Raw genomic sequence first — 6,060 nt, forward strand, 5'->3', positions numbered from 1 at the left:
ACAACTTTTTTCAGGTAGTAACATTTTCCATAAACTGCCATTCGGTGTTTTGCCTTATAATTTTTGAGTCTGTATATGACAAATACAAACTGTGAAAAGCAACTTAATCTGGAAGGTAAACTGTGCAAAATACAGCAAGGTGTAAAGTAAGTGAGGTAACTCCTACTAGACTGATGCTGGCCGGATAATGTCCTTCACGGGCCAGCTAAATGTTGCTAATGCCAAAAGGGGAATGCACAGACACCAGGGTCCCACACTGCTTCTTCCCTTTCCTTCATGCACCAGTGGTCAGAGAGAATTGGTGGCTGCCTGTCACTTGCTCTCCCTGCTATCCTGCGGATATGGTCTGTGGTGGAGAAAGGAAGAGGAATGCTAAGTTTCTTGAGTGCTCAAAGGATATGGTAAGGGCCTGATCCGTTAACAGCCTTTTGAGGAACAGGAATCTTTCTTTGCTAATGAGACCTGATGCTGATGACAGCAGGATCCAATCCTTAAGAGAAATGTGGTTTAGGCCACAAAACAATGTTGTGTGCTAACTCTTGGCAGGGGCCCATGTATACATACTGAGGCTTAGGTCAAGAATCTGATGCCCTAATCCTCCTCAGGCAAAACTGACCCTGAAATCAAAGAATAAAGTTACCAGAGATAGATATCCAGATGGGAGCCTTATTTATACATTTTTTTAAATGCTTGCCATAAATTCCCTGCAAAATATCTCAGATCCCTGAAGAACAAGCTATGTGATGTGGCCTTGCCATTTCAGATGTTTTTGTTGTTTGCTCTCTGCATCTTTATTAACGGTGCTCTGTCAGGGCTGTTGCATTAAACATTGATCTACCTTGACAACAGGAGCAAGGCATGCATATTGAAGGACAAGCGTCAGCCCCTTGTCTACAGGGTTCCACTCTTACAGATTATTAACTATTTCTTAGGCTCTGAAGACACATAGAAGGAGTCTTTCTTTGACAGCAGACTGGCAGTACTGAACACAGACAAACGTCTGAGATGTCATAAAATTACCATGCAAACTAAAATACAGAGGGAAGGAATTCCAGAGTTCTGAATTTCGGAACTGGAAACCTGCCAAACTAGGAGACACATCAAACAACCTTGACACTCTCCTGTCAGCGTACCGCCTGCTCATTCAGATTTACTAGGCAGGAGCTACTTATCATTTCACAGCAGTTCTCAGCCTCAAGTCTATTTACCTGCGGGAAAACTACCCAAAGGACATTTTATAGCACTTGAAGCTTCAGCTCTGCCTAGTCATGAGCTCCCTTTCTCTAGTCTTGGAGGCGCTTCCGCAGTGATTCTTTCAGGCAATTGCTGCTTTTTGATAAAGCCTCAACTTATAAACTTTCAGGGATTCCTTGAAATTTCCTCAAGAAAAGTGGCAGATTTTGAAGTTCTTGATGGCTTCTTGGAAGCAATCACAAAATATTGGTCTCAGTATTGGGAAATGAGCAGCCAAGGGCTCTGCTTGGCTTTAGCTCGGTGAAGATTGATAGGAGACAGGTCTGAACCGTTTGGTAGCCTCAGAAGTTGGTGGCCCTTTGTGGACGTTTCAAAGCACAAGTAACTCCTATGTTTCTGTGAAGGCAGCAGGATGTGGCATGATATGCAGATGGGCAGGTCATCTGTTTCTTTTACTTCTTGTTTTGAATGTAGCAAAAGGCACTGAGAAGGAAGCAAATGATGGAGCAGGGTCCTGTGGGGCATTACCCCAGGGAGACAAGGGTTTGGCAGCGTGGCTTCTGCCTCTAATACATGTTCATGTCTCATGTTTGTTTGCTGTCTCTCTGCTCTTATGCTGCCTTCACGTTGCCCACCTTCCTAAGTGGCAAACTCCTTCCCAGCAGTTTCACATGGAGACTCCCAACTTGCAAACTCTTGAAGTAAAAAAGCCATGATTTACTGAGTCCCCCAGTAACTCTTGATTCCTCCTGGGTAGAGGCACTGCTCCCCTGAGCTTTCTCCGTGGCTTTTCTGACATGTTTCTGTGGGGTCCTCACTGTCCCCAGGTAAAGTGTCTTTGCCGGGGTGTCCTGCTGCTCTCCCCAGTTCTGCTGTTCCTCAAATCCACACACCATTTCCCCCCTCCCTTTCCCTCTCTGCTGCTGAGCATATTATGAGAAATGCTAACACACTGCTGCGAGCAGTTAAGGACCCGTCACCTCCAGGCTACACCTGCCAGCAGCAGCAGCAGCAGCCAGCCAGCGGCCCCGGCTGCAGCCAAGGGAGACGTAGCCTGCCACATCGGCACTTCCCCTCCCTGCTCCCCGGCTGCAGAAACCCTGGCGAGGCTCTGCCTCGCTGCCTCTAGCTTTTGGCCGAGGGAGCGAGGCCGATCTCATCTGCTTGGCAGCCGCCAGGGTTGCGGGAGGAGTGGCAGCGGTGCGGGGTGCGCGCCAGCTGCTGTGCAGCGGCTGCCAGCTGACACGGTGCTGGCTGGGCGGCGAGGGGGCCATGCGCCTGTGCGGAGGCAGCAGCTCCAATGAAACGCCCCTGGTGAAACATCTCACAGTTCTATAAGAATCGTAGATTTACTTGGCTTCGTGCAGCACCTAGACCTCAAGCTATATCCTCGTTACATGCTTGAATTTGTCTTGAAGGTCTGATAGTTTTCATTTGCAAGTTTTTATTTTGGCTGAGGTTTGACTTTTTTTTTTCTTTTTTAAGAATACTGTTGAATTCACTGGCTAAGGATAACTTTGAGCCTTAACTACACAGTCACACTCACATCTGCCTGTCCAGTGACTGCAGCAGTTCATAGGCTTTGTAAGGTTTGTTGTAAACCACCTCTCCCGATAGCATTTGTTGTCTAGTATCTATCACCAAGAAGATGGACAGCCGGACACCTTGCATGGAGCATGCTGGAGAGGGTGTGTGTGTGCTGGAGAAGGAGAGGAGGGGGAAAGATTGGTTTCTCTCGGCTCAGTCACATATATTATACAACTTTTCCCCCCACTTCATCAAGGGATTTTAATGTAAGAGCTAAGGTAGACGGTTGCAACTTTTTCCTTAGGGCTGAACTCTTTCATATTTTAGCACAAAATTTTAAATTGCATAGTAACAAATGGCGGCTGCCTGGTCCTCCAGGGACAAATGCTATGTGTCTCTCCAAAAATGATGTGCATGATGCAAGCAATAGTTCTCTAAACCCTCTTTAAACTCTCTTTGACTTGTTCTCTACAAAAATTTTGGTGATGCTTAGGCTGCTTCTGTGGTGAGAACACCTGCTGTCTTGCCTGCTCTTTGTAGTCTTCCATTGCGCTGCCTTTACCTGTCTCATGTTTGCCCTCTCTCTTTGGGTGATAGCCCTTCTGGACACACTGCCACCCTGGTTCTGCATCTGTGTAGCACCAGTCACAACGGGGAGCTTGTATAGAAACAAAACTTGTAAAAATGTAAGAGCACCCAAACCACATCCAGCCCAGTGTGGTCTCTCCAGCAGTTTTCAGTAGGTATTGAGGTAGTACAAATATTGAATAGCATAGCAAGCTGCCCTACATCCTCCTCATTGCCTTTGCCACTGTGCAGAGCACCTTCTTGTCTCAGTTCCCCCAACCAGCAAATCTAACAGTTACCCAACAGAAGACGCACGGAGAGAGACATTAGCTGCCTGGCTACCCCATAAGCCTAGCCAGAACCCACTGCTGTCTCTCCAAAGAGCCCCGTTGAGGTTCATCTGTGCAGAGCATGATGCTAAAGATGACCCGTCCAACGACCACCAAACACTGCAGGCCCTGCTCCTGTGCCTGTCACCTCTCAATCTGATGTTGTGGCCATGCAAAGCCCAGAAGCCCCTGAAGGTTTCTCATGCACAGCTAGTTTCAGCCCTCACAGACTCTTCTGTCTAGCTTGTACCTTTTTTTTTTCCTTCCAAGAACAACTCAAGAAAGATCCCATGGAAATTTTCACTACCTCAGATATTCTTAGGTCTCACTCAGAAAAGGCACAGGATTCTTTCCAGAATATTACATCATCCTCATAAATGACTCACGCTGCCTGTCTGCACTTACTGGTGGGGAGACAGCTGGGTTGGGGAGCTGTGGTCAGCCTCGTCTTTCCACAGGGCGAAAAGGAGGCTGAGCCAGCTCGTGGTGTTACACCAGCAAGTTCAGCAGGGTGTACTGATGTCCCAAGGGATGTCTGTATGATATATCTTGTCTACATGATGTTGAACAAAAATAAGGAAGTGGTCAGATATTTTTCTTCATGTTCTATGACACACCACCCGCCACCTTCTGTCTCTTTTTATATTTTTTGTTCATATGCTGAGATTTTAGCATTTATGCCAGTGAGACTCCAGGAAAGTCTTTTCAGCCTGCTCCATCATTCATTCCAGAGAGCTGTGCCAATTTAATTCACTCATAACCTCATAATATCAGAAAATGAGGTCTATGATTCCTTTTCTTCTCCGTAGTCCCATGGTCTTTTCTTTTTGCAGTGTTTATTGGTTTGTCCTTCCTGAAATTATATTTTCATGAGCTGTGCTCCTTTTGGGTGCATTTCTCCCATCTTCTATTTGTAGCTTTGTGGTATTTGTTTTCCATTTTTGAGTAAATGAAGTCCTGATTGACAAGATATAAAATAACTCAGTAACATATGATTAACGATCTCAGTTGTTCTCAAAGGTGGCTGTCTTCAAAAGAAGGAAGACAACCTTTATGGAAAAATCCAAATGTTTACATGTCCAATTCAAATGGATGGAAATGACTGTGGATTAAGCTGAGCCAGTCCCTAGACTCAGTATTGACATCAGCTAATGGGGAAAAAAAACAGGAATACAGAAAATGGCCAGTACATCAGGGAATCTTCTCGGTGCACACATGCAAATGGTGGAGGTGGATCCCCCTGCATCCACCTGTGAATTAACCTATTCCTGATTGTTCTGAAGATGTGGGTGTCTGTGGCCTGGACATTGCATGGCACAACACAATTCAACCATGTCTCTAATGTCTGTCAGACAAACAGCACTTCAAAGCACTTTACTGAGTGAAATAATACATAAAAATGGGAAAAACAGAATAGTTAAAACCATAGCAAAAAATTTGAGTTTTGACTGATTCTTTAGAATAACCAGAGAGCAGCAATAGGAAGAAGTGAGGGAGAACTGTTTGAAATGATCTGTGCCAAACGGAAAAGGAATTTTAACCTGATTAAAAGGGGTAAAGAAAGAGGAGGGGGTGGTGGACTCAGGCTTGATCTATGGAAAGGACTCAGGAGAACCAGGACAGAAGGTGTCTCTGTGAGAAAAGAAAATGAACACAGTTTTGAAATGAGGAAAGCTGCAGGACTCATTTGAGGAAGGGAGAGAAAGTGTCATGCATATTATCTTTAATTTTTTTTTCTAAATAATTTTACCTCATTTGCTTTTCAAGCATTAGGTTGAAAATCTAATGAAGGCAGGAATTCTCGCTAGATTTTCATTGCTTTCTGCTTCCAGACCTCCTGGAAATCCCTCAAGATCAGGCTCTCGCAGTAATTTAGAACATCTGCTTCTGGCCCCCAAACCCCGTCCTAGCCAAACAAAATAGCAGTTCAGAGCATCTGTGAACCTGGGGGAGGTTTGGCCCTGGTCCCCGGCTGCTCAGCGCAGCCCTCCTGGAACAGGGAGCAAACAGGAAAAAGAAGTTAAATGAGCATCTTGGAACACCAGGAAAGCTTGGGATCAGGCTAAGTAACAGGCTGAAGAAAGATTTATGTCAATTCTTATTATTCTCAGACAGGTTAATCTATCAGTTTGTGGCATTTCCACTGACAGTACTTCTGAGGGTGCAGTTGTCTTTAACCAGTATGGGCAATTTTCACTCTTGAAAAGCCCAGTGAAAGAACTGATTTAGGATTATGGAAATCAGTAGCTCACTCTAGAAACTTTTGTGCAGTGTTCTTAAAAACACACTGATGTTAGGGTCAAAGTCATAATGAATGTAAATTTACTTGTATGTTTATAGAATATTTCTGCAAGCTCTTAAAACTAACTTTCTGGGCTTACAGTCTATCACACAGAACAGGAAGACTTCTGATGAGAAATACACTGTGCCAATCATTTGCACA

The sequence above is a fragment of the Apteryx rowi genome, unplaced genomic scaffold, assembly GCF_003343035.1.
Source record: "Apteryx rowi isolate R43461 unplaced genomic scaffold, aptRow1 scaffold_6, whole genome shotgun sequence".
NCBI lineage: Eukaryota > Metazoa > Chordata > Aves > Apterygiformes > Apterygidae > Apteryx > Apteryx rowi.